Here is a 21,724-nt window from a genome sequence, read left to right on the forward strand (position 1 = left end):
CTTTGTACAAACCCAAAAGCTTTAATCATCTCATCCAAGCATATATTCCAACTCCGAGATGCTTGCACCAGCCCATAAAAGGATCGCTGGAGCTTGCATACTTGTTAGTATCTTTAGGATCGACAAAACCTTCTGGTTGTATCACATACAACCTTTCCTCAAGGAAACCGTCGAGGAAAAATGTTTTGACATCCTATGGGCAATATTTCATAAATAATGCAACAACTACTAACATAATTCCAATAGACTTTTAGCATCGCTACGAGTGAGAAAGTCTCATCCTAGTCAACTCTTTGATCTTGTCGGAAACATCTTTGCGACAAGTCGAGCTTTTCTTAATGGTGAATAGTCACCATCATCGTCTGTCTTCCTTTTTAAAGATCCATCTTTACGCAATAGTCTTATGACCATCAAGTAGTTCTTCCAAAGTCTACATGGATCCTCTCTCGGATTTCATGGCCTCCAGCCATTTGTCAGAATCTGGGCCCACCATCGCTTCTCCATAGCTCGTAGGTTCATTGTTGTTCAACAACATGACCTCCAAGATATGGCTACCGTACCACTCTGTAGTAGTACGCGACCTTGTCGACCTACGAGGTTTGTAGTAACTTGATCCCGAGCTCTAATGATCACCATCATCAGCTTCCACTTCAATTGGTGTAGGCGCAATAGGAACATCTTCCTGCGCCCTGCTACACACTGGTTGAAGTGATGGTTCACTAACCTCATCAAGTTCCACCACCCTCCCACTCAATTCTTTCGAGAGAAACCTTTCCTCGAGAAAGGACCTGTTTCTAGAAACAAACATTTTTCTTCTAGATCTGAGATAGGATATGTATTCCAACTGTTTTGGATATCCTATGAAGATACATTTATCCGCTTTGGGTTCGAGCTTATCAGACTGAAACTTTTTCACATAAGCTTCGCAGCCCCAAACTTTCAAGAAACGGCCACTTAGTTTCTCCACACCATAGTCTATACCGTGTCATCTGAATGGAAATACGTGGTGCCCTATTTAAAGTGAATGCAGTTGTCTCTAATGCATAACCCATAAACGATATTGTCAATTCGATAAGAGACATCATAGTATGCGCTATATCCAATAGGGCGCAGCTATGACGTTTGGACACATCATCACACTATGGTGTTCCAGGTGGCATGAACTGCGAAACAATTTCCACATTGTCTTAACTGCGTACCAAAACTCGTAACTCAGATATTCATCTCTATGATCATATCGTAGACAGTTTATCCTCTTGTCACGACGATCTTCACTCTGAAATAGCTTTGAACTTTTCTATATTTCAGACTTGTGACTCATCAAGTAAATAATCATGTATCTACTCAAATTGTCAGTGAAGTAAGAACATAACGATATCCACTGCGTGCCTCAGCACTCATTGGACTGCACACATAAAAAATGTATTACTCCCAACAAGTTACTCTCTTGTTTCATGTGGCATGATTTGCATGTCTCAAGTGATTCAAAATCAAGTGAGTCCAAACATTCCATCTCTATGGAGCTTCTTTATGCATTTATACCAATAGGTATGGTTTGCATGTCTCAAATGTTTCAAAAATGAGTGAGTACAAAGATCCATCAGCATGGAGCTTCTTCATGCATTTTACACCAACATGAATTAAGTGAAAGTGCCACAACTAAGTGGTACTATCATTATTACTTTGTATCTTTTGGCATCAATATTAGGAACATGTGTAACACTACGATCGAGATTCAATAAACCACTGAAGGTAATTATTCAGGCAAATAGAATAACCATTATTCTCTTTAAATGAATAATCGTATTGCAATAAACACGATCCAATCATGTTCATGCTCAACGCAAACACCAAATAACAATTATTTAGGTTGATGTGATTTCTACTTTCGCAGCGTCAAACATTGCGAATCGCTCAAGGATCATCATATCCTTGATATGTTCATAGTTCATCACGAAGCTCTAGCAGCTTGGTGGCAGTGACTTTGGAGAACCATCACTGTCTCATGTGGAAGACTAACTCCTGCCTGATTCAAGCGATTGTTGCACCCAGACAATCTGAGCACACGCTCAACGACTGAGTTTACTCATTTACTTTGTAGACAAAGAATCTTCTCAGAGGTCTCTTACCTCTCAACAAGGGCACAAGCTTGAAATCTCAATTTCATTTCTTAGAACATCTCTTATGTTCCTCGACATTTCAAAACGTCTTCGGCGCCTTGCTTCTAAGTCATTAAGTATTACACACTGAACTATCACGTAGTCATCAAAAACGTGTATGTCAGATGTTCGCAACATCCATAGACGACGCTTGAGGTGCAGCAAATCGAGTGGTGCATTAAGGACATAAGCCTTCTGCGCAGCAATGAGGACAATCCTCAGTTTTACGGACAGAGCCCGCAAAGTTGCTACTATCAACTTTCAACTAAATTTTCTCTAGGAACATATAAAAACAGTAGAGCTATAGCACAAGCTACATCGTAATTCGCAAAGACCTTTTGACTATGTTCATGATAATTAGTTCAATTAATCATATTACTTAAGAACTCCCACTCAAAAAGTACATCTCTCTAGTCATTTGAGTGGTACATGATCCAAATTCACTAACTCAAGTCCGATCATCACGTGAGTTGAGAATAGTTTCAGTGGTAAGCATCTCTATGCTAATCATATCAACTATACGATTCATGCTCGACCTTTCGATCTCATGTGTTCCGAGGCCATGTCTCCACAAGCTAGGCTCGTCAAGTTTAACCCGACTATTCCGCGTGTGCAACTGTTTTGCACCCGTTGTATGTGAACGTTGAGTCTATCACACCCGATCATCACGTGGTGTCTCAAAACGACGAACTGTAGCAGCAGTGCATAGTCGGGGAGAACACAATTTCATCTTGAAATTTTAGTGAGAGATCACCTCATAATGCTATCGTCGTTCTAAGCAAAATAAGGTGCATAAAAGGATTAACATCACATGCAATTCATAAGTGACATGATATGGGCATCATCATGTGCTTCTTGATCTCCATCACCAAAGCATCGACACGATCTTCTTGGCACCGGCGCCACACCATGATCTCCATCAACGTGTCGCCATCGAGGTTGTCATGCTACTTATGCTATTACTACTAAAGCTACGTCCTAGCAATATAGTAAACACATATGCAAACACAAACGTTAGTTTAAAGACAACCCTATGGCTCCAGACGGTTGCCGTACCATCGACGTGCAACCCGATATTAACTATTACAACATGATCAGCTCATACATCCAATATATCACATCACGTCATTGACCATATCATATCACAAGCATACCCTGCAAAAACAAGTTAGACGTCCTCTAATTTGTTGTTGCATGTTTTACATGGCTGCTATGGGTGTCTAGTATGATCGCATCTTACTTACGCAAAAACCAAAATGGAGATGTGCAAATTTCTATCTAACCTCTCCAAGGACCGCCTCGATCAAAACCAATTCAATTAAAGTTGAAGAAACCGACACCCGTCAGTCATCTTTATGCAACGAGGTTGCATGTCAATCGATGAAACTAGTCTTTCGTAAGCATACGAATAATGTCGGTCTGGGACGCTTCAATCCAACAATACCACCGAATCGAGAAAATACTAAGGAGGGCAGCAAATCGAACATCACCGTCCACAAAACCCTTTGTGTTCTACTCGAGATAACATCTACGCATGAACCTAGCTCATGATGTCACTGTTGGCGAACGTTGCATGGGAAGCAAATTTATTCCAACGCACACGAAAACCTACACGGTGATTGATAACCCACAAGTATAGGGGATCGCAACAGTTTTCGAGGGTAGAGCATTCAACCCAAATTTGTTGATTCGACACAATGGGAAGCCAAAGAATATTCTCAAGTATTAGAAGTTGAGTTGTCAATTCAACCACACCTGAATGACTTAGTATCTGCAAAAAAGTATCAGTAGCAAAGTAGTGTGATAGCAACAGTAGCAACAGTAACCAGTAGCAACAAAGTGACAACAGTAGCGACAGAGTAACAGTAGCAGGAGCGACATCAGTAGCGACAAAGTAACATAGCAAGGACCAGTAGGAAAAGACACGTAGGCATTGGATCGGTGATGGATGATTATGCCGGATGGTATTCATCATGCAACAATTATAACACGGAGATATATGTAACTAGCTCCAGTTCGTCAATGTAATGTAGGCATGTATTCCGTATGTAGTCATACGTGCTTAGGGAAAAGAACTTGCATGACATCTATTGTCCATCCCTCCCGTGGCAGCGGGGTCCTAATGGAAACTATGGGATATTAAGGTTCTCCTTTTAATAAAGAACCGGACCAACGCATTAACACTTAGTGAACAGATGAACTCCTCATACTATGGTCATCTCCGGGAGTGGTTTCGGCTATTGTCACTCCAGGGTTGCCGTGTCATAACACATAGTAGGTGACTACAACTTGCAAGATAGGATCAAGAACACACTGTTGGGGAACGTCGCATGGGAAACAAAAATTTTCCTACGCGCACGAAGACCTATCATGGTGATGTCCATCTACGAGAGGGGATGAGTGATCCACGTACCCTTGTAGATCGTGCATTAGAAGCGTTAGAGAACGCGGTTGATGTAGTGGAACGTCCTCACGTCCCTCGATCCGCCCCGCGAACAATCCCGCGATTAGTCCCACGATCTAGTACCGAACGGACGGCACCTCCGCGTTCAGCACACGTACAGCTCGACGATGATCTCGGCCTTCTTGATCCAGCAAGAGAGACGGAGAGGTAGAAGAGTTCTCCGGCAGCGTGACGGTGCTCCGGAGGTTGGTGATGATCTCGTCTCAGCAGGGCTCCGCCCGAGCTCCGTAGAAACACGATCTAGAGGAAAAACTATGGAGGTATGTGGTCGGGCAGCCGTGAGAAAGTCGTCTCAAATCTGCCCTAAAAGCCCCATATATATAGGAGGAGGGAGGGGGACCTTGCCTTGGGGTCCAAGGGATCCCCAAGGGGTCGGCCGAGCCAGGGGGGAGGACTCTCCCCCCCCAAACCGAGTCCTACTTGGTTTGGTGGGAGGGAGTCCTTCCCCCTTCCCCCTTCCCACTTCTTCCTTTTTTTTTTCTTTCCTTTGATTTTTTCTCTCTTGGCGCATAGGGGATTGGTGGGCTGTCCCACCAGCCCACTAAGGGCTGGTGTGACCCCCCCAAATGCCTATGGGCTTCCCCGGAGTGGGTTGCCCCCTTCCGGTGAACTCCCGGAACCCATTCGTCATTCCCGGTACATTCCCGGTAACTCCGAAAACCTTCCGGTAATCAAATGAGGTCATCCTATATATCAATCTTCGTTTCCGGACCATTCCGGAAACCCTCGTGACGTCCGTGATCTCATCCGGGACTCCGAACAACATTCGGTAACCAACCATATAACTCAAATACGCATAAAACAACGTCGAACCTTAAGTGTGCAGACCCTGCGGGTTCGAGAACTATGTACACATGACCCGAGAGACTCCTCGGTCAATATCCAATAGCGGGACCTGGATGCCCATATTGGATCCTACATATTCTACGAAGATCTTATCGTTTGAACCTCAGTGCCAAGGATTCGTATAATCCCGTATGTCATTCCCTTTGTCCTTCGGTATGTTACTTGCCCGAGATTCGATCGTCAGTAACCGCATACCTATTTCAATCTCGTTTACCGGCAAGTCTCTTTACTCGTTCCGTAATGCAAGATCCCGCAACTTACACTAAGTTACATTGCTTGCAAGGCTTGTGTGTGATGTTGTATTACCGAGTGGGCCCCGAGATACCTCTCCGTCACACGGAGTGACAAATCCCAGTCTTGATCCATACTAACTCAACTAACACCTTCGGAGATACCTGTAGAGTATCTTTATAGTCACCCAGTTACGTTGCGACGTTTGATACACACAAAGCATTCCTCCGGTGTCAGTGAGTTATATGATCTCATGGTCATAGGAATAAATACTTGACACGCAGAAAACAGTAGCAACAAAATGACACGATCAACATGCTACGTCTATTAGTTTGGGTCTAGTCCATCACGTGATTCTCCCAATGACGTGATCCAGTTATCAAGCAACAACACCTTGTTCATAATCAGAAGACACTGACTATCATTGATCAACTGGCTAGCCAACTAGAGGCATGCTAGGGACGGTGTTTTGTCTATGTATCCACACAAGTAAATGAGTCTTCATTCAATACAATTATAGCATGGATAATAAACTATTATCTTGATACAGGAATTGTAATAATAACTATACATTTATTATTGCCTCTAGGGCATAATTCCAACACACACATATATTGGCGAGAACATAATAGGTTCGGATCTGAAATCATGGCAGTCGGGCCCTAGTGACAAGCATTAAGCATGGCAAAGTAGTATCAACATCAATCTCAGAACATAGTGGATACTAGGGATCAATCCCCGTCAAAACTGACTCGACTACATGATAGATCTCATCCAACCGATCACCTTCCAGCAAGCCTACGATGAGATTACTCACGAACCGTGAAGAACATCATGGAATTGGCGACGAAGGAAGGTTGGTGATGACGATGGCGACGATCTCCCCTCTCCGGAGGCCAGAACGGACTCCAGATCTGCCCTCCAGAGGAAGAATAGGAGGTGGCGGCGCCTCCGTATCGTAAAACACAATGAACTCTTCTCCTTGTTTTTTTCCGGATGAAAGGGACTAAATAGAGCTGGAATTGGAGGCGGTGGAGCAACGTGGGCCCAACAAGCCTGCTAGGCGCGACCAGGGGGGGCCTGGTGGGCTTGTGGGCTCCACGCTCCACTTCTTCGGTTGATTCTTGCGCCAGTATTTTTTATATATTCCACAAAAAATCCTCGTAAATTTCCATGTCAGTCTGAGAACTTTTATTTCTGCGCAAAAACAACACCATGGCAATTCTGCTGAAAACAACGTTTGTCCGGGTTAGTTTGATTCAAATCATGCAAATTAGAGTCCAAAATAAGGGCAAAAGAGTTTGGAAAAGTAGATACGACGGATACATATCAACTCCCCCAAGCTTAAAGCGTTGCTTGTCCTCAAGCAATTCAATTGACAAACTGAAAGAGACAAAAGAAAAACTTTTACGAACTCTGTTTGATCTTGTTATTGCAACTATGTCTAACTCATATCAAGAATTTCAGCAAGATCACAAGCTAACCACATAAGAAAATGGCATCCAGGTCTGACGGTAAACTCATATTAATGGCATAATCAACTAGCAAGCAATAATAATGAGTTTCAAACGTCAACACTTCAATCAAAACGATCATGAAGCAGTGAGAACAGATGGTATCTCGCTAGCTCTTTCTGAGACCACAAAACATAAATGCAGAGCACCTTCAAAGACCAAGGGCTAACTAAACATTGTAATTCATGGAAAAGAAGATCCAGTCACAGTCATACTCAATATCAGTCAAAAGCAAAGCATAAAAATGACAGAGGTGCTCTCTAATTGGTGCTTTTATAAGAAGAGGATGACTCAACAGAAACATAAATAGATAGGCCCTTCGCAGAGGGAAGCATTGATTTGCAGAGGTGCCAGAGCTCAAGCTTTTAAAGACAGAGATAAATAATTTTGGGTGGCATGCTTCTATTGTCAACGCAATGACCAAGAGTTTTCATCATCTTCCATGCTACACATACTATAGGCGGTTCCCAAACAGAAAAGTAAAGTTTTGACTCCCCCACCACCGATCAATCACACTCCATGACTAGCCGAATCCTCGGGTGCCGTCCATACCAACATCAATCCAGGGGGAGTTTTGTTTGCAATTATCTTTTCAATTTGAGCATGGAACTAGGCATTCCAATTACCGACCCCTTTCTCATGAGTGATAGTGAATAAACACATATCGAGTATAACACGCCTAGCATAGAAGATACTGATAGCCCCCTGTCACCACATGAGCGGTTCGGGCATGCAAAACAAATTATTTCTTGAAGGTTTAGAGAGTGGCACATGCAAATTTACTTGGAACGACAGGTAGATACGACATATAGGTAGGTATGGTGGACTCATATGGAACAACTTTGGGTTTATGGAAGTGGATGCACAAGCAGTATTCCCGCTTAGTACAAGTGAAGGCTAGCAAAAGACTAGGAAGCGACCAACTAGAGAGCGACAATGGTCATCAAAATGCATTGAGATTAACCAACATTGAGTGCAATTATGAGTAGGACATAAATCACCATAAACATGAATATCATAGAGGCTATGTCGATTTTGTTTCAACTACGTGGTTGATCATGCGCCAAGTCAAGCCACTTGAATCATTCAAAGGAGAATACCATCCTATCATACTACATCATAATCATCTCAAAATTCATGCTGGCATCCAAGACAAACCATTATAGGCTCCTAGCTAATTAAGCATGGCATCAGAAACTATGATCTCTAAGTTGTCATTGCAAACATGTTTCTCTCACAACAAAGCTGAATCACGAACGATGAGCTAGTCATATTTACAAAAAAATAGATCGAGTTCATACCAGCTTTTCCAGGCTCAGTCACTTCATCATATATCGTCATTATTGCCTTTCACTTGCACGACCGAATGATGTGAACAATAATAAGAGTGCTCGTGCATTGGACCACGCTGGAATCTGCAGGCAAACACAAAGGAGAAGACAACGTAATATGGCTCTTTGAAAGATAAACAGATATGCATGCGAGAGCCACAAAACATTGTAACCATGGTCTTCTACCTTGACCCAAAGAAAAAAACTATTTACACGGGAAAGCTTCCAACAAGCAAAAGAAGAACATGAAATATTTTTGGGTTTTCTCAAACTAGAGAAACACACGAAAAGAAAATGAGAAAAACAAATAAACTAGCATGGATGATACAGTGGCAAAGTGTGAACACCGACTAACAAAGTGAAAGTGTAAGAAAGAATATAAAGTCGGTGAGAAACACGTACTCCCCCAAGCTTAGGATTTTGGCCTAAGTTGGTCTACTCCCGTGGATGGTCCGGGCGATACCCATAATCATAATGGGGGTTGTACGGGAGCGCTGCGGCTACCGCCTGAATAGCTGCCTCACGGAGGCGAGCAACCTTTGCCTCCCTCTCATACTCCTCTGCCTCTCCTCTGGTTATGTAATATATCCGTTTTACCTGAAAGTCAAAGAAGGCAGGAGCAGGAAGGGTAATATGGAAAACACGCTGTCGGTTAAATATTAACCGGTATAGGAGGGATTCATTATCCCTCTCAAGGAACTGATAGCGTGTCATGGCGGCGCGATCAAGGAAAGCTGTATGGAGCGGGGAATCTCCTTCGCGGATGGGTAATCCAAGTAAATTTCCTATGCGAGTGGCATAGATCCCACCAAAGAAATCCCCTTCATTAGCATTATTATTCAGCCTCCTTGCTATTATAGCTCCCATGTTTAAACTTCTATCACCCGTTACCGCGCTCTTAAGAATACTAAGGTCAGGTGCGCAGAGGTGACAATGCTCAATCTTGCCGTTAATGCATCTACCTATGAAGAGGGAAAAGTAATGCATGGTAGGAAAATGAATGCTCCCCATGGTAGCCTGCATAATATCTCTAGTTTTTTCGACAGTTATACTAGAGAAAAAAATCCCTAACCGAAGATTTAGGAGGATCATTGAGACTACCCCAACCAGGTATCTTGCAAATTCTATCGAAATCCTCTAAATCCATGGTATACGATTTGTCATAGAGATCAAACAGTACATATGTATCATGGCCAACTGAAAATTTGAATCTACGAACAAAAGAGGCAGTGAGAGTAACATACTGTTCACATTTATCGGAGATGAATTCTTCGAGTCTGACGTTGTGAAAAAGTGTATCAAACTCGTCTTTGAAACCTGCCTCAATCATGAATTCATCAGAAGGCCATTCACATGGTTGTACCTGTGCGTTCCTCTGTTGGTAAGGATCGGGCTCCCGAATCGCGAGACGGGGACACTTCTTGCTTGAGGAACCACCATGATAGTTTCTCCTGAACATCTTCCTTTTCTGAAATTTTCAGTGACTCAAAGGAAAAGTGAACAAGGCTCCACTAGACTCATAGCAACTACTCCGACAAGTGCCTAGAGGCCATATCACGCATCAAAACTACTTGGGACCAGCTAAAATTAGCATGCAAAGCTCAAGAACAGGGTCACCAAGGCAGCAAAAATACGCGACGTATAAGGTACCAGAGCAAAAAATAATTGGACCAATGGAGGAGTCACTTACCAAGGAGCAATTTCCCCAAAACAGTTTGGTGAATGGGGCTTTGCACAAGGAGATCGAAAATCACAGCAAGAAGAGCAAGAACACGGGTTTGAGCTGCAAAACAATTTTTTCTGGAGGTAGGAGAAGTAGATGGGAGCTAGAATAAGTGGAGGGGGTACACGTGGGCCCCACAAGCCTGGTAGGCGTGGCCAGGGGGGTGCCCGCGCCTCCAAGGCTTGTGGCCCACTGGTGCAGCCCCCTGACTAGCTCTCCGTCTCAGAATTTTTAAAAAATTCCAGAAAAAATCATACTTGATTTTGACGGCATTCAGAGAACTTATATTTTCGGGTTACTTTTCTACGGGACTCTAAAAGCAAAAAACAGGGAAAACTAAACTAAATCTATCATTTTTCTTCTAAGCAACCGATGGTGAAAGCTTGGAACAGAGGTTTGTGACTCCTCGATTCATCCATCTCATGGTTATCGAAATAAATCCATCAATGAGGTTGATCAAGTCTCCTTGACAAACTTTTTCGAATCGCATGAAACAAGAACGGAGAATTTTTGAATAGCCACTAGGTTACCTCAATGGGGATGTGCACATCCCCAACAAGCAAATCATACTTCATCTTCACAGTAGGTATAGGGCATTCAAAGCTCCTAATAAGAATGGATGAAGTTTTTTCGATAGCATTGATGCAATGTACTCGATATTGTTTCTTCGGAAAGTGCACCGTATGCTCAGTACTGTTGACATGGAAAGTGACATTGCCTTTGTTGCAATCAATAACAACCCCTGCAGTGTTTAAAAAGGGTCTTCCGAGGATGACCGCCATGGCATCGTCCTCGGGAATATCCAAGATAACAAAGTCCGTTAAGATAGTAACGTTAGCAACCACAATAGGCACATCCTCGCAAATGCCGATAGGGAACACAGTTGATTTGTCGGCCATTTGCAGAGAGATTTCAGTGGGTGTCAACTTATCTAGTTCAAGCCTACGATAAAGAGAGAGAGGCATAACACCAACACCATCTCCAAGGTCGCATAAAGCAGTTCTAACGTAGTTGCCTTTAATGGAGCAAGGTATAGTGGGCACTCCGGGATCACCTAGTTTCTTAGGAGTTCCACCCTTGAAGGTATAGTTAGCGAGCATGGTGGAAATCTCAACCTCAGGTATCCTCCTCTTATTAGTCACAATATCCTTCATTTACTTAGCATAGGGAGACATTTTGAGCATATCTGTCAAACGCATTTGCAGAAAGACATGTCTAATCATTTCAACGAATCGCTCAAAATCCTCATCATCCTTTTTCTTGGATGGTTTGGGAGGAAAGGGCACGGGTTTCTGAACCCATGGTTCCCTTTCTTTACCATGCTTCCTAGCAGTGAAGTCATTCTTATCGTATCTCTTATTCTTAGGCTATGGGTTATCAATATCAACAGGTTCAATCTCCACATCCTTATAATTGCTAGGTTGAGCATCAACATGAACATCACTATTGATATTATCATTAGGGTCATGTTCATCACCAGATTGTGTTTCAGCATCAGAGACAAAGACATTGTTTGGACTCTCAGGTGTAACAGCAACAGGGTTGCTAGCGTGCAAGTTCCTATCATCTTTCTTCTTCTTTCTAGGATTACTAGGTGCATCAGTTCTAACTCCTTGAGAATCTTGTTCAATTCTCTTAGGATGACCCTCAGGATACAAAGTTTCTTGGGTCATTCTACCGCCTCTAGTGACGACTCCGACAGAATTGTCATTTAACTCATTGATCAAGTCATTTTGAGCCTTATGTACTTGTTCTACCTGAGTAGTAACCATAGAGGCATGTTTACTCAGTAGCTTAAGATCATTGATGTTTCTGTCCACACAAGCACTTAAATGACTAAGCAGACAAGCATTCTGTTCCAATTGTCTGCTAACATAATCATGGAAACTCTGTTGTTTGACAACAAAGTTATGAAATTCATCTAGGCATAAGCTAGGAGGTTTATCAAAAGGAATATAACTCTCATTGAATCTACGAAGATAATTTACCTCTACTACCTCTATCGGGTTATCAAGACCATGGATCTCTTCGATAGGTGGTTGATTTTTGACATCTTCAGATTTAATACCTTTATCTTTCATAGATTTCTTAGCTTATTGCATATCTTCAAGACTGAGGAATAGAATATCTCTTTTCTTAGGAGTTGGCTTAGGAGGTGGTTCAGGAAAAGTCCAAGCATTTTCATTGCACAAGATATTGTTCAATAGGATCTCGGCTTGTTCTGCAGTTCGTTCCCTAAAAACACAACCAACACAACTATCTAGGTGGTCCTTAGAAGCATGAGTTAGTCCATTATAGAAGATATCAAGTATTTCATTCTTCTCAAGAGGGTGATCAGGCAAAGCATTCAGTAGCTGGACGAGCCTCCCCCAAGCTTGTGGGAGACTCTCTTCTTCAACTTGCACAAAGTTATATATCTCCTGCAAGGCAGCTTGCTTCTTATGGGCAGGAAAATATTTTTCAGGGAAGTAGTAGATCATATCCTGGGGGCTACGCACACAATCAGGAGCAAGAGAGGTGAACCAAGTCTTAGCATCATCCTTTAGCGAGAATGGAAACAGCTTAAGGATATAGTAGTGGCGGATCTTTTCCTCACTCGTGAATACGGTGGCTATATCGTGCAGTTTGGTAAGATGTGCTACAACCGTTTCAGACACATAACCGTGAAAAGGATCAGATTCGACCAAAGTGATTACCTCAGGGTCGAAAGAGAATTCATTATCCTTATCGGTCACAAAGATAGGCGAAGTAGCAAACTTCGGGTCATATTTCATCTTAGATTTCAAAGATTTCTCTTTCCACTTGCGCAGTAATTTCTCAACATCATAGCTATCATTACAAGCAAGAAAGTCCTCAACTATCTCTCCCTCCATAACAAAACTCTCAGGCATATCAGGCAATTCATATCTAGGAGAGCTAGTTCTAACAGGGAAAATAGCTGGTTCTACTTCAATAATCTCAGCAGTTTCAGAAGTATCATCACATCTAGCAGCAACTCTAGCAATTTGTGCATCAAGGAATGCACCTAGTGGCAAAGCAGTATCAAGCATAGCATCATCACAAGCATCATGGACAACAGAAGTAGCATCATCAAGCACAGGCGACACATCAAAATTTCTAGAAGGAGGTGGTGTCGCAAACTTACTCATCACTGAAGGTGAATCAAGTGCACAGCTAGATGGCAGTTCCTTACCTGTCCTCGTAGTTGAGGGCAAGACTTTAGTTCTTGGATCTTTCAAATTCCTCATAGTGATCTGCAGACGTAAATCCCAAGTGACTCAGAGAATATAGCTATGCTTCCCCGACAACGGCGCTAGAAAAAGGTCTTGATAACCCACAAGTATAGGGGATCACAATAGTTTTCTAGGGTAGAGTATTCAACCCAAATTTGTTTATTCGACACAAGGGGAAGCCAAAGAATATTCTCAAGTATTAGCAGTTGAGTTGTCAATTCAACCACACCTGAAAGACTTAGTATCTGCAGAAAAGTATAAGTAGCAAAGTAGTGTGATAGCAAGAGTAACCAGTAGCAACAAAGTGACAACAGTAGCGACAGAGTAAGAGTAACAGTAGCAGCAGCGATAGCAGTAGCGGCAAAGTAACATAGCAAGGACCAGTAGGAAAAGACTCGTAGGCATTGGATCGGTGATGGATGATTATGCCGGATGGTATTCATCATGCAACAGTTATAACACGGAGAGATATGTAACTAGCTCCAGTTCGTCAATGTAATGTAGGCATGTATTCCATATGTAGTCATACGTGCTTAGGGAAAAGAACTTGCATGACATCTATTGTCCATCCCTCCCGTGGTAGCGGGGTCCTAATGTAAACTACAGGATATTAAGGTTCTCCTTTTAATAAAGAACCGGACCAACGCATTAACACTTAGTGAATGCATCAACTCCTCATACTATGGTCATCTCCGGGAGTGGTTCCGGCTATTGTCACTCCGGGGTTGCCGTGTCATAACACATAGTAGGTGACTACAACTTGCAAGATAGGATCAAGAACACACATATATTGGCAAGAACATAATAGGTTCATATCTGAAATCATGGCACTCGGGCCCTAGTGACAAGCATTAAGCATGGCATAGTAGTAGCAACATCAATCTCAGAACATAGTGGATACTAGGGATCAATCCTGTCAAAACTAACTCGATTACATGATAGATCTTATCCAACCCATCACCGTCCAGCAAGCCTACGATGAGATTACTCACGAACGGTGAAGAGCATCATGGAATTGGCGACGAAGGAAGGTTGGTGATGACGATGGCGACGATCTCCCCTCTCCGGAGCCCAGAACGGACTCCAGATCTGCCCTCCAGAGAAAGAACAGGAGGTGGCGGTGCCTCCGTATCGTAAAACGCGATGAACTCTTCTCCTTGATTTTTCTCGGACGAAAGGGACTAAATAGAGCTGGAATTGGAGGCGGTGGAGCAACGTGGGCCCCACAAGCCTGCTAGGCGCGGCCAGGGGGGGCGCCTGGTGGGCTGGTGGACTCCACGTTCCACTTATTCGGTTGATTCTTGCGCTAGTATTTTTTATATATTCCAAAAAAATCCTCGTAAATTTCTAGGTCATTCCGAGAACTTTTATTTCTGCGCAAAAACAACACCATGGCAATTCTGTTGAAAACAACGTTAGTCCGGGTTAGTTCCATTCAAATCATGCAAATTAGAGTCCAAAACAAGGGCAAACGAGATTGGAAAAGTAGATACGACGGAGACGTATCAGTGATGTCCATCTACGAGAGGAGATTAGGATCAACGTACCCTTGTAGATCGCACAATAGGAAGCGTTAAGAAACACGGTTGATGCAGTGTAACGTATTCATGTCCCTCGAACCGTCCCACGAACCGTCCCGCGATCCGTCTCACGATCCGTTCCGATCTAGTGCCGAACGGACGGCACCTCGACGTTCAACACACGTACAGCTCGACAATGATCTCGGCCTTCTTTATCCAGCAAGCAAGACGGAGAAGTAGATGAGTTCTCCGGCAGCGTGACGGCGCTCCGGTGGTGGTGATGATCTACTCCTGCAGGGCTCCGCCCGAGCTCCGCAGAAATCCGATCTAGAGGTAAAACTATGTGGTCTAGGGTTGAGTTGCACGTGGCAAAAGTTGTCATAAAATCAGCCCTAAATCACCACTATATATAGGAGGGAGGGGGAGGAGGCTTGCCTTGAGGACCAAGTCCTCAAGGGTGCGCCGGCCAAGGAGGAGAGGAGGAATCCTACTCCAATTAGGATTGGAAAGTGGAGTCCTTCTCTTCTTTCCCACCTCCCTTTTTTTTCCTTTCTCTTTGCTTTTCTTCTCTTGGCGCCTAGGCCTTCTTGGGCTGTCCCACCAGCCCACTAAGGGCTGGTATGCCACCCCTAAGGCCATTGCGCGCCCTCCGGGTGGGTTGCCCCCCTCCTGGTGAACTTCCAAAACCCATTCGTCACTCCCAGTACAATGCCGGTAATGCCCGAAAACCTTCCGGTAACCAAATGAAACCATCCTATATATCAATCTTCACTTCCGGACCATTCCGGAAACCCTCTTGACGGCCGTCATCTCGTCCGGGACTTCGAACAACATTCGGTAACCACACATATAACTCTACTATACTAAAACATAATCGAACCTTAAGTGTGCAGACCCTACGGGTTCGAGAACTATGTAGACATGCCCCGAGGTACTCCTTGGTCAATATCCAATAGCGGGACCTAGATGCCCATATTGGACCCTACATATTCTCCGAAGATCTTATAGGTCGAACCTCAGTGTCAAGGATTCATATAATCCCATATGTCATTCCCTTTGTCCTTCGGTATGTTACTTGCCCGAGATTTCATCGTCGGTATCCGCATACCTATTTCAATCTCGTTACCGGTAAGTCTCTTTACTCGTTCAGTAATACAAGATCCCGTGACTTACACTTAGTCACATTGCTTGCAAGGCTGTTGTGTGATGTTGTATTACCGAGTGGGCCCCGAGATACCTCTCCGTCACATGGAGTGACAAATCCCAGTGTTGATCCATACTAACTCAACGGACACCTTCGGAGATACCTGTAGAGCACCTTTATAGTCACCCAGTTACATTGTGATGTTTGATGCACACAAGGTATTCCTCCGGTGCCAGTGAGTTATATGATCTCATGTTCATAGGAATAAATACTTGACACGCAGAAAACAATAGCAATAAAATGACACGATCAATATGCTACGTATATAATTTGGGTCTTGTCCATCACATGATTGTCCTAATGATGTGATCCCGTTATCAAGCGACAACACTTGCCTATGACCAAGAAACCTTGACCATCTTTGATCAATGAACTAGTCAACTAGAGGCTTACTAGGGACAGTGTGTTGTCTATCTATCCACACATGTATTTGAGTTTCCAATCAATACAATTCTAGCATCGATAATAAAAAATAATTATGAACAAGGAAATATAATAATAATTAATTTATTATTGGCTCTAGGGCATATTTCCAACAGGGACGGGGGCTAGCCATACGGCTGGCAGCATGCCAGCTTGCTGACTGAATCCCGCGAGTTGGCTCGACATGCGTCGGCCAATCGAGCCGGATATCGCCAGCCGGCCAGGTGTGCGTTGGATGAGCAGGCTAGCTATCGCCAGCTGACAGGTATGTGCTAGCCAGATGGGCGGGCTATCGCCAACCGGCTAGGAACGCGTTGGCTGAATGGGCTGGCTATCGCCAGCCGGCTTGGGGGAGCCAGGCGTCCCCCAAATGTCTTGGAGACGGCTAATCTCCGCTCTTAGTATACCCATGGGTAATATCCCCGTAAATAGCCTCCGAAACCGTTGGGTTCCGGAGGCCTCTGGGCGAGGGGGCCAGCGGTTTTCTCCCCGCACGTGAAGGAGTTGTTGAGATTGGCCGGCCGGCCGGGGTCGGCACGCGGCAAGGCTCCTGGCCGGCTGGAGCGGCAGGAGGCCAGGCTGTAGCCGACTGCGGCCCAGTCGGCCATCGCAGTGCCTCAGGTTCCTCTGTGTCGCCTCGGTTCCGACGCCGGCTGGGGTGCACCATGTGCAGGCTAGCGGCCGATGGTGGGCCCGTCACTTCCTGCGTGATGGGACGTCGCTACAGGCCCAACCTAGCACGCCTCGGCTCATGCTTGGATTTAGTGCGGCCACCCACCGTCGGTTGGGGTTCCCCGCGCGGTTTAATTCACGGGGATCGTGGGTAAGTGGGGGGGGGGGGGTCGTGGGCACAACCGATCCCACACGCCCCTCGTCTCCTGGGGCTTTAAAAGGGGGGAGGGGGAGGTGGGTCCAACATTGCCTCCCCTTCTCTCCCACTCCTCTTGCATTCTTGAGTCGCCGTCCTCCGCCTCCTTCCTTCCTCATCGCGGCCGTGACGCTGCCCTGCGGTTGATCCGCTGGGGGGTCGGCTCTCTTGCCTTCTCTCCTTTGGCTCACTGCCGGCGGCCGACGAGATGGCCCCGCGTTCCACCGGGTCGTGGGAGGGATCCATCATAACCGAGGGGCACATCGAGTACCTTCGGTGGACGCGGAAGCTCTCATCTAAGGACGTCGTTGCTGCCCACGTGCCCGGAGAGGAGCATGTGCCGGAGCCCGGCCCCGACGAGCACATCTTCCTCGGCACCCACTTTCTCGTGGGCTTCGGGCTGCCGGGGATCTCCTTTATCCAACACTTCCTCGAGCTTTACGGCCTCCAGATACATCATCTGGGGGTGAATTTCATCTTGTATCTCGTGTGCTTCGTTACACTATGCAAGGTCTACCTCTTCTACTTCCCTGACCAAATGCACCGCGAAGTGGCCTACTCCCGTGGCGGCGCGGTGGTGTACAGGCGGCTTGGCCGGCCACTTCCGAAGATGAAGTGGAAGGAGTCCTTCAAGAAGTGGTAACGCATATTATTCTACATCCGCAACATCGACCAGGGACAGGATTGGGTCAATCTCCCACCCTTCTCTGACGAGACACCGACTGGAAGGAACTGGGACATCAACCTGCACACCGAGGAGCTAGCGATTATCGCCAGCCGAATGAAGGAATTCGTGGTTTCGATGGGGCTAGTGGCCTCGGACCTGCTGGCGGCCTTCGTCTCCCGTCGAGTGCAACTGTTGCACAAGAGGATGCACCGGATGTGCGACATGAGCGGCCGCAAGGACCTGTGCCGGCTGTCGACGGTGGAGCTTCCGCTGCACAAGGTGTCTGCGTGGGTGAACATCATCACTAACTTTCAGCTAGAGAAGGAAGAGTGGAGCTTCGGTCTGGAGCCGTTCCACCGCGGCAACCGGGTGCCGCCGGTAAGTCCTCGACCGACTGTAGTTGTTGCCCCTTTTTCTGTCTTTATTCGTAGTACTTGACGCGCGGCCGTAGCGCTCCTCAGCTCTTCGCCCGGTAGAACACCCCGGACGGCCCAAACCCGGAGCATTTCCTCCCGGACCGGGAGGAGTCCGATGACAAAGGCTACGAGTCGGACGGGGGTGGCCTCGATGCCCTCGAAGGCTCGGGCGCACTGGAGGCGGAGGAGGATGAAGGGGACAAGGGCGATGAGGTGGACGAACCGGTCGGCGCCCCAGCCGGTGGGGCGGGAACATTGCGGCATCCTCCCAAGGGTTCGTTAGGGACTGATCGGACAACGACGATGACGAGCTGTAGGTGCTGGATGCGGCACCGACCATGACGGGGCCGCCTCGGGGCCATCGCCATGGAAGGAGCGTGGAGTTGTCGGCCCGAGGCCGGCTGGCTTTTACCCACACGACACGTCGCGAGACGGCAGAGGGATGATACGTCCATTTTGCATCATACTTTTATGTTGATATTTATCGCTTTATGTACTGTTATTACACTTCACGGTACAATACTTATGCCTTTTCTCTCTTATTTTATAAGGTTTACATGAAGAGGGAGAATGCCGGCAGCTGGAATTCTGGTCTGAAAAAGGAGGAAGTTTGAGATACCTATTCTGCGCAACTCGAAAAGCCGTGAAAATCAACGAAGAATTATTTTGGAATTTATAAAAAATACTGGACGGGAGAAGTACCAGAGGGGAGCCACCAGGAGACCACAAGCCTGCCAGGCGCGGCCTACCCCCTGGCCATGCCTAGGTGGCTTGTGGGCCCCCTGTTTCCCCTCTGGCTCCCATCTTTTGCTATGAGGAGGGTTTCATTCCATAAAAAATCAGGAGGAGGCTTTCGGGAGGAGTCGCCGCCGCCGCGAGGCAGAACTTGAGGAGAACCAATCTAGAGCTCCGGCAGGGTCGTCCTGCCAAGGAAACTTCCCTCCCGGAGGGGGAAATCATCGCCATCGTCATCACCAACACCGCTCTCATCGGAGGGGACTCATCACCATCAACATCTTCATCAGCACCATCCCATCTCCAAACCCTAGTTCATCTCTTGTAACCAATCTCCGTCTCGCGACTCCGATTGGTACTTGTAAGGTTGCTAGTAGTGTTAATTACTCTTTGTAGTTGATGCTAGTTGGATTACTCGGTGGAAGATTATATGTTCAGATCCTTGATGCTATTCAATAACTCTCTGGTCAAGAACATAATTATGCTTTGTGAGTAGTCACTTTTGTTCCTGAGGACATGGGATAAGTCTTGCTATAAGTAGTCATGTGAATTTGGTATCCGTTTGATATTTTGATGCGTTGTATGTTGTCTCTCCTCTAGTGGTGTTATGTGAACGTCGACTACATAACACTTCACCATTATTTGGGCCTAATGGAAGGCATTGGGAAGTAATAAGTAGATGATGGGTTGCTAGAGTGACAGAAGCTTAAACCCTAGTTTATGCGTTGCTTCGTAAGGGGCTGATTTGGATCCACTAGTTTAATGCTATGATTAGACTTAGTCTTAATTCTTCTTTCGTAGTTGCGGATGCTTGCGAGAGGGGTTAATTATAAGTGGGATGTTTGTCCAAGTAAGGGCAGCACCCAAGCACCGGTCCACCCACATATCAAACTATCAAAGTAGCGAACGCGAATCATATGAACATGATGAAAACTAGCTTGACAGAAATTCCCATGTGTCCTCGGGAGCGCTTTACCTCGTATATGAGTTTGTCTAGGCTTGCCCCTTGCTACAAAAGGGATTGGGCCATCTTGCTGCACCTTTCTTACTATTGTTACTTGCTACTTGCTACGAATCATCTTACCACACAACTATCTGTTACCGATAATTTCAGTGCTTGTAGAGAATACCTTCCTGAAAACCACTTGTCAGTTCCTTCTGCTCCTCGTTGGGTTCGACACTCTTACTTATAGAAAGGACTACAATAGATACCCTACAATTGTGGGTCATCAAGACTATTTTCTGGCGCTGTTGCCAGGGAGTGAAGCATTTACAATTTGGTAAGGAAACATTTATATAGTGTGCTGAAATTTATTGTCACTTGTCACTATGGAAACGGATCCTTTCAGGAGCTTGTTCGTGGTATCTTCACCTCGAACGGAAGCACAAGGAGTTGCTCCTCAACCTGCTGCACCTACTGTAAATATTTGTTATGAAATTCCTTCCGGTATGCAAGAGAAACTGTTGGCTAATCCTTTTAGAGGAGATGGAACATCACATCCCGACTTGCATCTAATCTATGTAGATGAATTTTGTGGTTTATTTAAGCTTGCAGGTTTGCCCGAGGATGTGGTCAAGAAGAAGGTCTTTCCCTTATCTTTGGGGGATAAAGTAGTGACATCGTATAGGCTATGTGATGATACTGGATCATGGAACTACAACCGATTGGAATTGGAATTTCATCAAAAGTTTTATCCTATGCATTTGGTACATCGTGATCGGAATTATATCTATAATTTTTGGCCTCGTGATAGAGAAAGTATCGCTCAAGCTTGGTGGAGGCTTAAATTAATGTTATATTCATGCCCCAACCATGAGCTCTCGAGAGAAATTATTATTCAGAACTTTTATGCTCGGCTTTCTCATGATAATCGCACCATGCTTGACACTTCTTGTACCGGTTCTTTTTTGAAGAGAGATATTGACTTCAAATGGAATTTATTGGAAAGAATTAAATCCAACTCTGAAGATTGGGAGTTTGATGAGGGTGAGGAGTCAGGTATGAATCTTAAGTTCGATTGCGTTAAATCCTTTCTTGAAACAAATACTTTTTGTGATTTTAGCGCTAAATATGGACTTGACTCTAAGATAGTAGCTTAATTGTGTGTATCATTTGCTGCTCATATTGATCTCCCTAAAGAGAAGTGGTTTAAATATCATCCTCCCTTAGAAGTCAATGTAGTTAAACCCAATCCAGTTGAAGAGAAAGTCATCTCTTATAATGATCCTATTGTTCCTAGTGCTTACATTGAGAAACCATCTTTCCCTGCTAGAATAAAGGATCATTCTAAAGCTTCAACTGTGAAACGTAGGGGCTACATTAGAACACCTACACCCCCTGAGAAAATTAGAGTTGAACCTAGCATTGCTATTATCAAAGATCTCCTGTC

The sequence above is a fragment of the Hordeum vulgare genome, chromosome 2H (genome assembly GCF_904849725.1).
Source record: "Hordeum vulgare subsp. vulgare chromosome 2H, MorexV3_pseudomolecules_assembly, whole genome shotgun sequence".
NCBI classification, from domain to species: Eukaryota; Viridiplantae; Streptophyta; class Magnoliopsida; order Poales; family Poaceae; genus Hordeum; species Hordeum vulgare.